Source organism: Mycteria americana, chromosome 3 (assembly GCF_035582795.1).
Source record: "Mycteria americana isolate JAX WOST 10 ecotype Jacksonville Zoo and Gardens chromosome 3, USCA_MyAme_1.0, whole genome shotgun sequence".
NCBI classification, from domain to species: domain Eukaryota; kingdom Metazoa; phylum Chordata; class Aves; order Ciconiiformes; family Ciconiidae; genus Mycteria; species Mycteria americana.
The window spans coordinates 20,728,600-20,747,001 of NC_134367.1; positions in this window are offsets into that span (position 1 = coordinate 20,728,600).

Sequence of the window (18,402 nt, forward strand, 5' to 3'; positions counted from 1 at the left end):
AAGAAGCTGATCAAAACCCAAGGTGGACACTCGAATTGCAGGTAAGTCAAATACGTAGCTTTCAGAACAGTGCAGCATCAACAGGGCTAGAAAACTGTCTGTACAGGTTCACTGTAGGATATTCTCAGTTCTCTGGTGGGCTGCTCATTTCAGAAGCGTGCAAGGCAGCCTGGTCAGCCCCAGTCATCTGCAAGCAGTTGAAATACCAACTGGAGTTATATGGTAAAGGTACAGTAGCATGAAGTTTAGTAATGTAGCACTCAGGGACATCATTATGCTTCCTAAAAAGAATTTAGAGTATGTGTTATCTTCCTCTGTTGTATTAAGAATAGAGTCAGATCAACATAGGCCACTTCAACTAAATAGCTAGATCACAGGGTGGTTTGTTTGTGGGTTGTATTTTTTTTGAGGGGGGAGGAGTGTTTTTTGGTGGTGTTTGGTTTGTGGGTTTTATTACATTTTCTTAGCAAGTTTGGACATTCACAGCCATAAGTGAAGTTGGTAAAATATGTGGAGGACTAGAACATCTAAAAATCAGATCCTTAATCTGTTGTGATGACTGTCAAGACTTCTGAACTGTTTTGATGGCACAATAGAATAACAACTACATGGTCATTAGTTACTTTTGGGCTTGGAAGCAGCTCTGATCACAATAATTTTTCACTAGCTTCTCTTTCATGCTAACCCTTAAATTCTCGTTGAAGCAAGATCCTGGCATGTAGGTATTTTAATTTATATTTTTGAAACCTCCAAAAATCTGTTGCTTATAGCTGCTTTTTTCAACTCAATAAGCAAATTTCCCCTGGAAAATATTTTGTTGCCCTTACTTTTCACCCGTATGACAAATAAATGAGCTTTAATTACTGTTTTTGTAGGGACTGAGTCTCTTTCAGGTTTTGATTTCTAATTTGAAATTGGGTAAATAAAATAAATGCAATCTCTATGTCAATAGAAGGCAAAGGAAGATTAAAAAGTAAGGCGCTACTTCTGTAGCTTTACAACAATAGAATAAAAAGTGGAATAATGAACTGTAAATGTATCTAATTACATAAATAATGCATTTGTGTAATTGTCTGGTAGGGGTGTGCTAATGAATCAATTATTTTTAATTGTAGGATGCTTGATTGTTTCAGAAATATAATTGATTGTAATCAAGAATCAATTAAATGTTGGTAGTAATTGTATTTATCAAATTTAATATATTATTATAGTTTAGAAACATTTTCAAAAAGGGAAGTATTAAAGGACTATATTAGTGTTATGTGTTCATACCATTGGGCTGATGGGGCGGCGCTTACTGTAATAGTGCACAATAAAAAAGAAACATTTATTTTCTTCTCATCTTTGTTTCCGATCTCATCTGATCTGTGAGGAAAAACAAGGCTTTCGACTTGCTCAGTATTCATAACTCTTAGCTTGCTGTATGAAGCAGGCTTTGATAGAAACCAAGTGCCCCTGTGTGAGACTCTTTCAAAGGTATGAAACTTGCAGTCCTGACCACATCGTAAAAATAGTGCTCTGCACAGCAGGGTGGTGTTGTGCAAGGAATTCATACCAGCCTGCCTTCCCCAAACGCCCTGGCAAGCACTCAGCCCTAGATATGCTTTCTCTTCTGAACTATTTTTGGATCGTAGTGTGTCATGTGGAACTGTTAGCTTTTACCCCAAACGAGTTATTGTTCTTCTTGCAAATAAAACTTTAACTAATACGTTTAATTTGAAGGAACTTCATGTACCTAATGTGCACAGAAGAGATGTTCCGTCTGCCTTCCCATGACTCTGCTGGCTATACAAATACAAAGGACAAACAACTAAATGAAGTCAATACGACTCTAAATGGATAGTGAGCTGACCAGGTAAATGAAGAGGGCTCTGTTTTAACATAGACCTCTTTTTGGTATCATCCACAGATGTTTTGTTAATGCTGAACCTTTTTTGGCCTTTGTCAAAAGGGCCAATTTTGAAGCTTATTATATTGTGAATGGGAGAGTGGATTATCTATTAACTGCATAAAGTACAGACCATATGTACAGTTCATATTTCCATGGGTTTATGGGCCCTCATCAACAAACTTGACCAGCTTGTTTGCCCATGGAAAACTGAAATCTGCACTAAAGAGTAGGTAAAGTACAGAGCTCCCCACTAAGTTAAGCTGTTTAAGGACCTGTGATCTACTACTACAGTTCCATGAGAAGAAGCATTTTTTTGTCAAGTGTGCAAAATATATAGCTAGTAAATATAGAGAGTGCCATCTACTGACATGTAGGGGGAGAATATATACGTGGCATTGTCCAGAAATGTGCCGCCTCAATAAAGTTGTTGTTATGCTCCAAATGGCTTCCTGACTGTAGATGCAAGCATGCGTCTAGTCTGGGCTTGTCTTCCCCCTGTAGCGCCGTAAAGGGATCAGTCAAGCTGCCTGATGTGATCTTGGTATTTCTAAAAACTTGCCCTTGTAACCAAAAGCCCAAGACTGAGGTGCAAAATTTCAATGGGAAGGAGGGGTTTTTTAAATTATTATTTTTAAATCAGGCTGGGAAGAATCTAAACTGGTTATTTTCTTTTTAGCCTGGTGTCACTGGAAACCTGGTGTAACCTATGCCTTGTCCTTAGGTCTTTTGCTGGATGGGCTATGGAGGAGCTGCAGAAGAAGTGGGAAGCTGGGTCACCTCCCCCTTGTTTTTTTTCTCAGGAAATTGAGTGTTGAATTCTCATTTTACTACAGAAAAGTGGTCTATCAGAAAACATCTGACTATCACTATAAATTGCTCCTTACCTTGACAAAGAGAAATTATCAGAATTATTTGCTTTCCTGCCTGTGGGGGCTAATTATTTGAGTAGTGAGTTTCTGAACTTGAGGATGAAGCAATAATTGACCCTTCTCCCCCCCCCCCCCCCCCCCCTTTCTAGCACTGTTTTATAAACGTTAAGAGTGTGCGTGGAAAAGAGAGCACAGTAAAGAAAAAGGAAATTTTAGGCTTCCCCTCACCTCTGCAACACCAGCTTACTGCTTAGAAAGGTTAAAAAGACAAATCAAATGTTAGGAAATATTAGGCTAGGAGTGAAGAGCAAAACAAAGAACCTCATTATTCCACTGTATAAATCTGTGGTGCATCATATCTGGAATGCTGCATATGCAGCTTTGGTTTCCCTGCTTCAAAAGAAACGTTGCACAAACTAGAGATGGGTAACAAAGATGATCAGGAGTTTAGGAGCTGCTACTGCACTTGAGAGGGTCCTACAAAAAACACAGAAGAGAGGAAATGGTTATTCTCCACTACTCACACTAGAATAATTGAGAGGCAACCAAATTTAAAAAAATGTTACTGCGCACAGATGAAACTGTGGAACTTGGTGCCATAGTATGATCTGAAAGCCAAAATAATGGGATTCATGAAGAATTCATGAAGAGTACTTTGGCTGTTAAAAGTTGCCATGGTTGCAACCTTTGACTTGGAAAACCCTTTCCCTTCTAACTTGGGGCAATCAACACTGCATGTCCAGGAAGGATCACTTTATTCTCATCCCATTTCTTACATTTTCCTCTAATTATGGCCTACTGGACCTAGCAGGGAATAGATTATTAAACTAGGTGGGTTTTTAGTCTAACCCAAAGCAGCAGGAGCCAGAAGATAGGACCTCACCTCTTACCCTGCGTCTGCAGAATCATGCCCTATTTTCTGTCTGCTCTGTTTGTGGCCCAAAGAGCTGAATAATTTTTGCACAGGTGCCACTGGGTGTCGTTTGGGATGACTGGTGGGCTGTGCTCAGGGTATCCTTCAGGAAGGGATAGAGGTGTGCCCAGAACAGGATTCCTGACTCCACTTTGTAACACAGGTGCCTAAAATAACTAGAGACTGCAGTGCCAATCTTTCAGATTCCCAAGGCGTTTATTGGCTCTATCCTTTAATTACGAACCAAAGACAATATTCTTCAGTTCATCTGTAAATCTCTCTTGAGGCTACTTGTCAAGGGAATTTCTTCTGGCTTTTCAAACTCAAGTGAACTATTTTGATTATAAGATAATATAGCATAAACATGTCACTAATCATATGAACATGTTTGTATGTAAGTATGCTACACCATTTCCATTAGATGTTTGAAGTGGAAAATAATGTACAAAAATTGCAAACTTCTGCAGCTGGAACTCCTCTAGGTATCCTCAGTTTCTTCCCAGGTACCTGCCTACCTTTCAGACATGGTACGCCAGCTCCCACATTTCCATAAAAGCTTTGGTTGTCAAAGCGATTTTCCTTGTTTATCATTTTAACCATGTAATTTGCCTCACATTGAATGTCACCATTGGCCCATGTCAACAAATAACCTTCAAAGGATTCAGTAACTCTCATTCTGTCTCCTTTGTTGCTTGCTTTCCTTCAGTAATTCTTTACCATTGAGGTGATGCCAAAGGGCCCTGATTGAGGAACAATATATATATGCCATCTTCAAGTATACAAAGAGGAAAAAAAAAAGACAAAACCAGAGAAAGGTCTTCGTTCCAGTCAGTTAGCAAACCTAGCAATCATGCCAGCTTCCTAAATCGGTTGCCAGTTACATTCTGTAATGTCTTTGCTTCCTATAATATCAAAATGCTCATCACTAACCTTGTCAGTAGGGTTCCTCCTGTGATCTTAACACCCACATTTAATTTCTGGGATCATTCTTTTGAATTTTTATCCTGCTTGCATGCAAGCTAGTGTCAGAATGTCTGTTGAGGATGGTTTCACTGAAGGAGACTGTCTGGAAGGGTATTCATGTCCTGATGCAGCTGAGTCTTGTGAGCTTACACCTGGAGATGGGAATGTTGCACTGATATCCTTTCAGGTTTTTTGTTTGTTAAGTGATGGTGCATGTCTACTGTGAAGAAATGTTCTTAAGCAAAGTTAATTCTGTGTGATTGAAATAATTTGCTGGAGAATGGCAGTTGGATTAGAAATCTCAGTCCTTGCAGTGCTACAGCGCTACACCACTAGTCCAGGAGGTCACACTTTGGCAAACACAAAGCTCATGCATTTTTTTCAGTGATAATACTGTCAACTCCAATTTACAGCAGTCTGGTCTAATGCAGAGCTTACCAATAATTTGTAGTGATCAGAAGATCAATGAGATTTAGTGTTCACGTTCTGAATGAACAAGTAAGGGTTAGGTGGCCTCCCGGGGGCTCCTTTCTTGTCTTTGGCTGCAACAGCTCAGAGTCCTCAAAGTTGAAGCTGTAATTCATTGTTGTAATTTTAATTTTAGGATGTAAAAACCCAAACACTTGATGTTTTTAAAGTTAGCGAGTCATGAAAGTTAAATCAGGGTGCTGTGTCAGTGATGGAATTTTATCCCCTTGTTTTTTAGCTGTTCAAATGTCAGCAAACCCTGGCTAATGGCTTCTGTTGTTAGCAGCAGCGTGCTCTGATGCAGCGGTGCGGTCCTGTAGCAATCTTTCTTAAGGGCTTTCTTTCCCCCATGGGGTGGCCGCTTTCCTGGCTCATTGAGATAAATTCTCCAAGATTCTTGACCTGATCTGATGGAGGCGGAAACTGAATGGCAGTTTTAAAATCAGTAGTCTCCACATGAGCGCTGTGTCTATCACATACTGTGCCTTTAAAAATGAAATAAATAAATGCCCTCCCTGCACCCAAAACTCAGCCATGGCTTTAGTGTCTTCTGGCATAGAGGCATTTCATGCAACCTGTTGAATTAAAGGGATTTTTTTTGTCCCCCTCCCAATATCTAGTTTTTATGTATACAACACTGAACTTGTCTAAAAAGACTTACTCAAAGCAGCAAGGCATTAAGAATAAATTGATGAGAGCTCCAGTGAGAAATGTGTCATGTGAAATCATGGAGGAAAAAGAGCCAGCGGCTATTACTGTGTTACTAGGAGAAAAACCCTTTCACAGTGAAACACAAGGATAAGACAGAGGAAAACATATTTTAGCTCTCCTAAGCTCTAGAGTTCCTTTTTTTTCCCTTTTTTTTAATAAACCTGAAATCTATTCTCTTATGTTGTCATCTACTGCAGCCCTCTCAGAAGGAAATCATTGAGATCTGAGGTTGCACACTTGATATAAAGCCACTTTTGATTTAGAGGGGGAAAAAGAAAAGTATTAGAAAATAGGAGTTTGTCTGGCAAGAAATGCAAATTACCTGTAATACTTGTTGCTAGTTGTAGTCTTGTAGATTGGCCAGTCTGTATAAAATTCCTCCACTAAATTACAAGAGCAGTCTGGATTTTGGCATATTTGCAAATATTTATTATGTTTCTCTTTCACGCACATTAAATACATGAATGTTAATGTATGTGTTTTTAAAAGAAATCATACATCGACTGCAATTTGTGGTGTAAGAGTGATACACAGACATTCTTGTCCTTCAGCTTTTGTACTCAAGGGTAGTTAAGACAGCCAAAGGAACTTCACAGTTAAAATTAGCAGATTTCTAAGATTTAGGGGTTTGTCAAGAATTGACAAGTTATTTTTGCCGCACACAAATGACACCAGGTGTGGAATAGTTACAGTAAATTTGGTAGGTTATTGCTCAGAATCCAGTATCTCCTAAACTCTAATGAGTACAGGCTCTGGATATATAGATTTTATTAATATTCCTGAACTGAGTCATATAGGCATGAGTTATCTGAGGTGGCATTGCAATTTTTCCCCAGCTACTTAAACCTCCCCAGGAAAAACTGTTCAGATTCTGCTCTCGCTGCTGGAGGAAGCTGGCACGTTAATCCACTTTGCCTATTTTGCAGTTATTTAAATACATTATTTTGAGGAGGATTTTTTCAGAACCTTGGCCTCAACTTGCTAAAAGCGCAGCTCTGGAGGAGCTTTTATCGTTGTTTCATCTCTGTAGGAAGTGATAGTATAAAGGATTCTTTTGCTTCCACGTTGCATTTTAAGATTCAGATAGCAAATGGCCTGAGCAGAGCAGGATTGTCTCAGACAACGTGGCCAGGATACATAGCTTGCCTATTGAGGGCTCTCTGTGTTCAGTATTTCTGAGTCTTTTCCTGTCCCTGCCATTTGTTGTGCTCGCTGTTTTCAAGTGCGTAACTGCTCCCAGTAGCCTGTAATTGCAAGGTCAGTCTAAGGTGAAGCTGTGCCTTGTTTAGGGAAAGACATGAACAGTCTGCTTAGGCCATATGTTGTTGCCTTGTCCTTTTCTTGAAACCTTTGGGTAGCTCAGCATGTTACGTACAATGATTAGGAGCACCAAAATCTTTCAGAGTACACGACTGGGGCCAGCTTAGCTTCAGTGTAATTGGCAGCTTTGTGGAGTCCGTGTTTGAGTCTTAGCTGGGCATAGCAAGAAAGCTATTCTGATCTGATATTTGATTTTGAGGGTGAACTACTCCATATTCCTGGATTTTTCTTGCTATCTTGTGCACTTCTATTGCAGAGAATGGAACACATCAGGTATTTATTTTTCGCATTTGCTTACAAAAGCATCACTTTTCCCTGACTGCTCTATATCAGCCAGCAGCTAGTGTCTGGAGGAAACTTTTAAAAAAATTATTATTATTATTATTTTTTTTTTTAAGAATTGAGAGTTTTGCCATGAACGCAAAAACAAGGAAAGGGTCAAACTATGTAGGGATGCTGCTTTGACAAGCAGCTTGCTTACGGCCTTCCATTGATGTTCAGTCTAGACGTTTGCTCTAGCTATTAATTTGGTTAGAAACACTTAAGGACAGGGATTATTATTTCCTCGCTGAAAAAAAGCACAGGCTAAAGCTTTGTTTTAAAACCGATTATGGTTGCTAAGTAACAGTCTTCCCTAAATTGAGTGTCTTCCTCAACAACTAATCCCAAAGTCTTAAAAAGTGAGAAATTAAAGACGTGATAAATCTTACTCTGTCCATATGAGTAACAGACATTTTGATTTAAACGTTGGTCCCACTGTTGTCGGTGGAGAAAGCTTCCACTGGCTCAATGACATGAATATTTCTCCGCTGATTCTCATACAGAGTAGAGAAATTTGTAGTATGACATACCTATTTGGCAAATTCTGTTCTTTTTAATGAACTAATTACTAGAATTTTCCACATTTCCTCCACCTTCTCACATGTGCAGTGGTTTTTTGTTTTGGTTTGGTTTTGAGGCAGATGGAGAAGTACTTAAATATAGGAATGAAATTGGATATTGTCATTAAATCAAAAGGAGAATGTTTCAGGCTCAGCTAATGATGGCTGTTTCCATCAGCGCATACGTTCTGTTCCCCAGTGGGTTATGTTAGTTACATGGGTGTAACGCAGCTCTGCTGTTTCTTGCAACACTCACAAAAGGACAGGAAAGCAGATTTAGGTTTTAGGTTGAGGACTAGAAGCACATCCTTCTGCTTTACTGCCGGTGCCTAATACTGTAAGTCATGGCACCTCTTGGTCAAGTCAATAAATCTCTTGCAGCGCAGAGACACCCAGGGTAACAACGTCTGAGTTAGTACCAGAAATGGAAGTGGAATAGGCACATCAGTGTGGCTCTGCACCTGAGCTACTGAGCTCTGCCAGAGGAGGTTTATTAGCTCCGGTGAAGTGCTGCACTAACGCTTTTGGACCAGGGTTGGTTCACCTGTGTGATGCTGCGCTGAAGAGTAAGTAAATGAGCGTGGTCAGGCACTTGCTTGGTTGTTTAAGCGCTGTCCACCCACATTGTAGACATGCCTTCCAGTATTTTTATTGGTGAACTTCTTGGTTATGCCATATGGTTTCTATCTATTTCTTTCCCGTTTGAAAGTCTCAAAGCTGTTGACAGCTTACAGAAGTTGGTAAATATTATTGCAGTTGAAACTACTTCTGTGTTTTTCTGGAAGAGTTTGGGGAGATGATTAGACCTTGCAAACTAACTTAGAATGTGAAATTCTCACTAAAATATGTAGGAAACCAGTTTCTCAAGTCTCTCAACACAGTTAAATTTCTTCTCTGGTTTTCAAATGTAATCGTAAGAACAGTAGTGACGCTGGCATACGCAAGACGATTATTTTGTGTCTTTGCAATTAACTGGACAATACAGCAAAGTTAATATTTTAAGCATACTGTTTCCCAACCGCTTGGTACTTCAGGCATCTGGGCCTAGTGCACCGAGGTTTTTTTTTGCCTTTGACATTGAGCTTTTGTTTTTGGCCTCCATACGTTGTCCATCCTGCCCTTGCTGTGCTGTGCTTTTAAAGGTGCTTGGCTCTTTTGCACTCATGCTTGAAGCACTATGAACTCCCATCTCAGGCTGGAGACTGTGTCGTTGAACGGGAAGTCTGTGCAGAGCTGCGTTCTCAGCTGAAGAGCTCCTGGTTCTTTTGCAGTTGCCAAAAATAAGGGAATAGGTAACCCGTGTTTTAATGGAAGGCTCCAAGTGGGGGAATCCCTTTCCACCCCCCTCCCAAAAAAAGGCATAGTACCCAGAACATCACCAAACTCAGGAAAATGGGAAGCTCATGCAACTGCATTGTAAAACAGGGACTATTAAGTAATCTTCCTCTCCCTTCAGATTTAAGTCACTGAAGGTTGTTTTGTCCTTGTCTGTCTAAATGTGAACTCCTTACAGACAGCTTGTTTTTTAAAATGAGGAAAAATCCTGTAAAACCAGATCCTCTCTGTCTTCTGCTCAGTAAAAGTAGCAAACTGAGAAAATCCTGTCTGGTATGTCTAACCTGGGTTGTTTCTTCACAGAGGGGTGGGGGGGTTTTTTGTGTTAGGATCTATTTAAAGCATTTTCGTGCGTTGTGACCATTTACCCAAGTGATTCAGATTGTTTGTAGCAGTAACCAGCTCCCTCATTACTCACTGCTCCATGAATCTTTGTCAACTAAAACACTTAACCACCAAAGATTTTCTATTCCCATTCATCCAAAATATCCTCAGATCATCAATTAAATATATTGATGAGAATTAGACCAAAAATGATCTTTGAGGAACCTCACCGTTTAGTTGCCCAATTCATTAATATTTTCCCAGTCACTTTATTTTCAGATGTGCTCATAAAGTAGTTTTTAATACCTTTAGTGGGTGTTCTGTATACTGCCATTTTTAAAATGGTAAGATTTTAAAATCAAGATGTCACGTAGTACTAAGATTTATTTTTTTTTTTAATCAGAGTACTTTATCAACAAGAATGTTTTTAACATCCAAACTCATATCCTGACAAAAAAGGTTAGTGATTCATTTGACAAGACCTAGTTACCATGGAACTTGTGGACTGAAATTGTTTTATTTTTTTAGCATCTATTTCTTTGTTGATAGTCTCTATTTTTGAATGATCTATTTGGATATCTTAGAAGCCATATCAGGTTACTTGGACTCTAAATCCCTTATCAATACCACCCCCCTCTCTTTTTTACTTTTTAAAAAACTCCTAACTATGGAACTAAATTTACATTTCTGTAATCATGTAGAAATAATCTGGTTTTTGAAAAGATTTATCAATAATTAACAACATTTGGGAAAGTTCTGAATCTTTAAAAACATAATAAATCGTAGTGTCATTATTTTTCCTTTCTCTCATTATTTGTATATACGTGGCTTTTATGTTTCATCACTCCTTTTGGGGCATCTAGTAATGTATGTGTAATTTGTTCCCACTTTTTACTAATACTTCTCTAATATTTCTGTGCTCCCAAAATACAGTTATGGTGATAACTGCTTAAAGTTTTGGGAAGCTGGCCCTTTTAAAAGTTGTTACTGTATTCTTTAGTGTTTGGTGTACCACATGCTGCTTGAAGGAAATAAATGCAACATAATAATTGTTTTTTCAATTAATCCACTAACTTTTAAAGTCAGTTTTTAACTCTGTCCGTTGAGCTCAGTATTGCGTTACCTCTGTTGGGTGTTGACCATGCTCACAAACAAATTATTGTGCGCTGTTTTAAAAATCTATAAATATCAGATGTTTTCCAATTTCCAAATGTTCTTATATTGATGTTCAATATAAGAATATTGAACATCAATATAAGAACTTCTTATATTGATGTTCAATATAAGAATACTTTTTCCACCTCTTGCACATCATGGACAGCTATTAAAGGAAAATTTTGCCTGTCTTCTAGTGATACTTGCTATTTGGAAGGAGTGGAGTGGATGACCTCCAGTAGCCCATCTTTCATTTTGTGTCCTTGAGTCAGAGTCCTCAAAGTCTAAATTATCTGCTGGAAAGACAATGTAGACACAGTGACGTACCATGTTGCTGGTAAACTTCAATTTCAGTGTCTTAGTATTATGATCCATGCCACTGGTTTCAGTAATATTTCCAGTACTTTGGTTTTTCCTCTATATATGAATATCTTCAATTCCTCTTGCTGGTTACTTAGGCAGAATAGTATTCGTTGATGGGCATTTTTTTATTTTTTTAAAGTATGTTCTTTGAAAGGTTCAGTGTGATTGGAGTGTGATTATGTTGTGAGACTAGCTTACATAACAGAGCGTTTGTGCCATAATTATTCTATTGAATGAAAGACCTTCCTGGCTACCCAATCATGTTTACTACTTTGGAGAGAGATTTTACAAAGATGGGGCCAACTAAAGCATGAAACTCCTTCTATCATGATAGACTTTTCAGTACTTCACAAGCCAAAACCTACCTCTCAGTCCCTCACCAACATTTTAGCTCACCCACAGCTAGCCTTACAGATTTAGCAAATTCCTTGTTCTTGAGGGAAAAGGGACATTTATGACATAACTTTCCAGATATTCCCCTCCTTCAACAACCTAAGGTCTTCCAGGATCAGTGGAATGCAGGTTGGTAAGGCATCAGAGGTACCAAAGGGGGTTACTGCCAGAGGAATCGCTCTTTATCATCTTCACTCTCTCACTTCTGGAAGGAAGAAAACTCTCCCGCTTGTAAAATGTCCTGGTCATTCAGATACTCTGTGAACGTTATCTCCACAAGAAGGCTTTCATAACCTTGAGGTAAGTCTGTGTGTTTTGAGCTGGACCGTAGTTCAGTTCTTTCCTCCAGCTGCTTTTTCCTTCTCTTCAGATGCCTCATTCAGAATATTGATGTATCTTAGGTACATCTGTGAAGATATAGTTTCAGTCAGACAGCTTGCAAATTGACATTGCAACTGGGTACATTAATGAAATGCATAACTTTAAGACGCGTGTTCAGTCTTTTGCAGGCTACAATTGCAATACTGTCTACCAGTTTACGTTGTCACCAACAATATGAACATTAGACCACCTCGACCAATTTTAAAAATTATGGCAGTAATAAATACCTTCATTAGTTTTTCCAAACATTGCTCAAAAATGAATGATTTGTCTTTAGAAATAAAATTGCACTTATTTCTGCATGATTTCCAGAATTACCGTGAGAACGTATAATTTTATGAGATAGACAAAAAGAGAAAAACTTTACAAGAAAGTAGTAGTCCATCAGATATCAATTATATTGTGTTCTATTACCTTAGACTTGCTGTCTAGATATCTGGTGAATTTAAAACAAGCTGCTAAATAATTTCAGTAGGGGTTTTCCCATTATCTTCTCAGATTTGTGCTTTCCTTTCTTTTCTACTGTCACTTACCTTTAAACATCCACTTTTTATGTTTTGATCAAAGCCAGAAAGATTATTGTTTTTATTTGAAAAGAACTAGTGCAACATGAATCTCTCTGCTCTTTTTATGATATGCTTATTTGTGATCTAACGTAATAATTTACAAAGATGCTTATGAGAACCTATACTCATGGGCATAAAACTGGCTAAACAGAAATTCCTGGTTATGTGAGAAAAGAACTTTCTTCCACTTAATTTAAGTGCAATGTTGAAATGAAACATTAGTACAAAGAGATTTGAAGGTATTGTATTTTAGAGATCAAGTTATTGTGGTATTATGATAATACTAAAACATTTTCATAGGTCATCAAACTTATAAAGAAAAGGATTGATTAAGTTAGGGAACCTGTACAGAAAATTAAGGCTATTTAAAGTATTCTTGACACAGACCCCTGAAAATAACAAGTGCCTTATTAAGAAGAAGTTCTGTTGCTAAGAAACAGTAACCACAGTGTCAGAATAACGTGTTTTTATTTCATATAAGAAATGCTGGTTAATGCACATAGTTAGATAATGAGCAAGGATAGCTATGTGATGTAAAAGATTGGGTGAAATGTTTAATTTTTGAGACGGGAAGCCAATAAAAAGTACAGGTCTTTAAAGTCTACCTTAGTGCAGTGTGCCACAAGAACAGACTGGTGACCAAGATCTGTTTGAAGCTTGACTAGAAGTAGGTAGAAACCCTGCTCCAAAGTACTCAGATGAAGTAATTCCAGTTCATAAATCAAATAAGAATAAAGATAATAAACTGCTTTAAAAAAATGAGGTGTTTAAGCAGCTGTTTAATCTTGCTGATACAGAATCAAGTTCAGCGTGGGAAAGAATGGCATGGTTCATAATGCCATATAATAAACTAAACAATCTAAAAGCAAAGTTTCTAAAAGCATCAGGACTTTGGAGAGACAAGAAGGAGGATCTGTGTCACCAGGAGGAATGCAGTACTGTATTCTAGGAGGTGCCAGGAAAGCTACCACAGCTACAGAAATATCGAAATAGCAGATTCTTTGTAGAAACAATTTCATGACTAATATCCACTAGTTGCCTTAACTAGGGAAATTCTGAAATAAGTATCTAAATATATGGATTGAAAGAATTCCATCTGGAAAGCATGATCCACATCACTAATGTGTGGTTATAAAAGCATGTCTTGTTGAACTCCAACAAGGCACATCATAAAGCTCACACCACACTTTGGTTGTGTACATATTCTCCATGGTGGTCCAGCTTACCTGGTTTTGCTAGCTTTAGGGACTCCTTAAAAGCCACACTGATTGCTCTCAGCTGGACTTCAGGCAGATACAGAAGACTTGTGCCTCTAACTCCACTCCCCCAGCTTCCCTTGGTATCCCCTTTGAGCTGGCAAGTATATATGCTTTGGTATATAGGTTGTATATGCAGGAGGACATATTTCTTACCAGCAGCATCCTGTCATTCTCCCAAACATCTTTTCTACGTCTTTTTTGAATGGAAGCAGCCTGCAAGCTGGATGTAGCCCCTAGGGTGCCGGTTCAGGCACACTGAACTGCTCTTTAATTGTTCTTTCTTTGTTTCTTTCAAACTTTACTTTGATTAAAATGAAACATTTAAAAATGTGAATCTGCATTTTAAGAAATATGGCCTTGCTAAGTCATTACGTTAATTATTTAACTCATGCTGATTTCATATTATATCAAAACTTACCAGGACATCTGTGAGAAGTTGTGCTTGATTGCTATCAGTGGCTGACACAATGGCTCCTTCCCTTACAAATAAGGGAATGTGGGTGAACAGCATAAAAGTGCTTTCAGATATTTACTTGCATTCAAAGTTTGTATGTCCTCCTGCCCTCCACCTGCTTTGGACACCCTTCTGGAAAATGCTTTTGTGAAAGGCTTTACTGGCAGAAACAGCAAATGTTAAATACAAGTAAGTAAGTATTTGTGGAAATCAGTTTTTTATCTCTTTCGAATGTAAAATTATCCTATTATGTTTAACCATTCGGGCAACAGAAAAAAAAATAGAACTTGATAATTGCAGCCAATGAAAAGTAATAAAAGTGCACAGTTTGAATGTAAACAATTTTTTTCAACTTGCTCAGGATCAGACTGTATGGGCCCAGGTCTGATTTACAGAAATTGCTCAATGAATAATGAATACATTTGTGATTTATACGAAAACATAAAAATTGTAAGCTGCTCCTGGTTAATTCACAGAGAGGGGAAAACAACAAAATACAAAGCTTAATTCATTTGAATAATTTATTCCTCTATAAAGTCAGCCATTCAACTTGAAATACATTTCCATCCCACTCCCTAGAGGCTATATGCCCAAATTAAGGAGTAGCCAGATGGGACACTCACATTTTGCACATGATCACAACATCTCTAGGAAATAGATCTGGGACAAATTCTAGTTTGACTGGATTCCTGCCTGAGGACTACACTGAGCATGTCCTGCACTTTCTCTCTGGACACTGCTAGTAGCAAAAACTGAGGAACTCGCCCGTTGTTCGGTGAAGCCTTTGGAAACCTTTCTTATGATTTCAGTGCATTTCAGATGATGCCTCGGAATGGATGCTTCCTACAAGATAATATTTAAAAATAAAAAGAAATCCAGCTTTTGGCCTAAGCTCAGTTAATCTCTAGAGCAGTTTATAGGCCTAGCAGTAGCAGATAACTGTAACAGATAAGAAAAATGCCCTTCACTTTTATACATGTTTGTAGAGAAGCTCTTGTCCACCTAGAACCCACTCACAGATTTCCCAGTCCTTCATAAAATTCAGATACATATATAAATCATACTGAATCAAGGAAATAATTGCAAGTTGTAAATTCAGATGTTTTCTTACATAGGTCCGAAATCATGCCACGATACTATTCCCTTGGCCTGTTCCCATTAACTTTGTACATGAGATTACTCTTATCTATGTCTTTTCAGTCCACTTTGCAAAGAATACATAGCGGTTTCCTGAGCAGAGCAGGGAAATACAGGCAGCAGTTTCCTATCTGAGTCTGCTTTGCTGCCAGTCCTGTGCTCATGTGATTTCTTCTCTACTTTTCAAATGCTCCCTTGTTAATCTCCATGTTTTCTTTTTCTGTGTTCAAATTGCTGTAATGTAAGGAACATCTCAGGATCTCCATGTGCAGACTGTTTTCATGGTGACATAGCACAGCTTCTGCTCAGACCTCACCATGCCTGTTTGTACCTGAAGCCATCAGTTCAGGCTCACGTTCCTCTCCAGTTTCTCGCAAAACTAAATGGGACGATTTGTTCTTTCCATTGTTTCAGATATCATGAAACACGAGGGACTGTAGTTGCGGCCCTTCGCTGGTCCTCTTGCTGACTGAATTCACAGTGGTTAGGGATGTTTCAGAAGTGTCCGTCCATCATTAGCTATTCTGGGACAAGAATGGCGTGGGGGGATCTGTGTTCTCTAACATGTATATAGGGCTTTCAATCATTGTTAAGACTGTATTGTACTGAAAGAGTAGTTATACTTGGCAAATAATTTAAGTCAGGTTTGGGAAATAAATCTTCTGATGAATCAAACAGTATATTTTTATTTCACTAGAGTTTTAAAAAAATCCGTATGTTGGCTGTGCTCTTCACCAAAAACCTAGGTACATAATGCAGGAACCAAGAATGGATGAATTAGAAGACCAGAAGACATTATATCTAAGTGGAATAGATAAGCTATGAAAATGTATTTTGAAAAGAAACAACTAACTGACAAAGCAGATGTATAGGTGCTGCTGTTTTTTTGAAGAGGGTTTTTTTATTATATATTAACAATTTTTATTGAATTTTTGTATTTGTTGTTGCTTCATCTAGATGTATGGTTATTAAAAATAAAAAATAATGACCTAAATGTGTTGTCTTATGTTTCTCTTTTCTACTGAGGTCAAGTTCATTTCGTAGCATGCTGCCTGTTTTTTCATAGTGCCACTGCCAAATGACATTAAAATTACAAATACAGAACTAGATTAAAAGAACATGATTAAGATTGCAAAGTCAGGAAAAATCATAATTAAGGCTGCCTGTGCAGTTTTAACTCAGTTCCTGTGTGTACATCCATCCTGATAAGAGTGTTTAACTACATAATCATGGCCATTTTTTTTTTCACAGGGCCCTTTCGCAGTCAGTGAGCACCACCAGTCCTGTATGCGTGTAAAGTAGCTATTCAAAACTCTTTTTCTCCCTGTTATGCATTTCCAAGCCTCACTCATTGCTGGCTAGCCAAATTTTGTTATGGAGAGAGAATTATTAATTCCATTGGGTCTCTTCAGTGGTGTTTATCACTGTTGTATTTCATGTGTCTTTCAAATAAGAATTAATGTATTTTCATGTGAGACTTTTGTACTGTTATCTTTCTATAAGGGGGAATAGAGTTAAATTGTTGTCTTTTAAGTTTGTTAGTTTTGAGCATCCAATTTGAGGTATCTACAACTTGGTATCTGAGTCAACTACAATACTACTAAAGCACACTGACTTCTGTGCAGCTCTTCCTTTGGACAGCTTCTCCTTGTTGTCTGGGGTCAGCAATGAGGACCCAGAGAGACAAGGTCTCTGCTCTCTGACCTAGACTTGAGATGTCCCATATTGGCCCAGAACTGTGATTACCAGGGAAACCTAAATCCAAAATGGAATTTTGATATTCTGAGCCTTGAATTCTCTCCTGAAAATGTAGGTAGTGTATACACTTTCCGAAGGTGACAGATACCATCTTTCAAACAGGGGAGGAACAGTTGCACCTCCTTTTCTATCCAGTATGCTGTCCGTTACAGTTCCCACCAAGACCAAGACATGGGCTCCTATTTTTCTTCTTCCTGAGGGTTTGCAAACCTATCTGATATCTCAGGGATTCTCTCTACCCTATCAGCAGATTATGTTGGAGATGGAACATCTTACTGACTCCTGTTAAAATGGTTATATTTTCATGGATAACTATTTTTATTTGTTTTTCTTAACTGGGTTAGAGGGTGGAAGAGAAGAGGGAATATGATTCTTTCAGTTAAAGATCAGAACATTCATAAGCTGACAGTAGTATTTCACTGTATCATAGCTCCTGTAGGTCCGAAGGTCCTCAACTGGAACAAAGTGTCTGACCAATACCCTTGACTGAACCACCCCTATGCCCTGTCTTCCCCGACCTCACAGAAGAACTCAACTTCAAGCCCAAATACCCAAGTATGGACAGATAAAAGAAGCATGAAGCAGAAATAAAGCAATGAAATTTCAGATGGTTTTACCAAAGACACAAACACCTGAAAATATAATTTTATGATGGAACCTTTTGGTGATAGTTCGGTTGTTTCCCATTTTAAGTTATCCTTATTTAAAATGCTACCGCCTAACTGAGAAGTGAAAGGAAGTTTCTGAATGTTTGTTTTCCTTATTGGAGCTATTTAAATTATTTCATTATAAGAACCGTGACATTTTTAGTATCACTTTTTTTTGTGTACAGTGAGTTGGGTCCCACTCATTCTTCCCTCCTTAAACAACAGGAATCTTAGCATAAGTTCACAATAGCTGTAAACAAGTTTACAAATAAGGAATTTATTTTATTTTTAATGTAATTTTGGAATAATAGGAGTTTGATTCTAATTTTAAAGTTTTTTTTTTTTTATTTTGAAAAATTAAGAAATTATAATTTAAATTTATTATGAAAACTGTAAGAGCAGATAACACTAGAAAGGACTTAACCAGAAGGAAGGAAAATGAAAATATAATTCACCAATTATAGTATTCCTGGAACTTTCATTGACCTTATTGACAGAACCTTTTGAAGTTTAATCAGGGCAAAGGCGAAGCCCTGTACCTGGAAAGGAAGAACCTCTTGTAATAGCACAGGCTGGGGAACAGCTCTGATGAAGAGATCTGAGGGTCTTGGTGG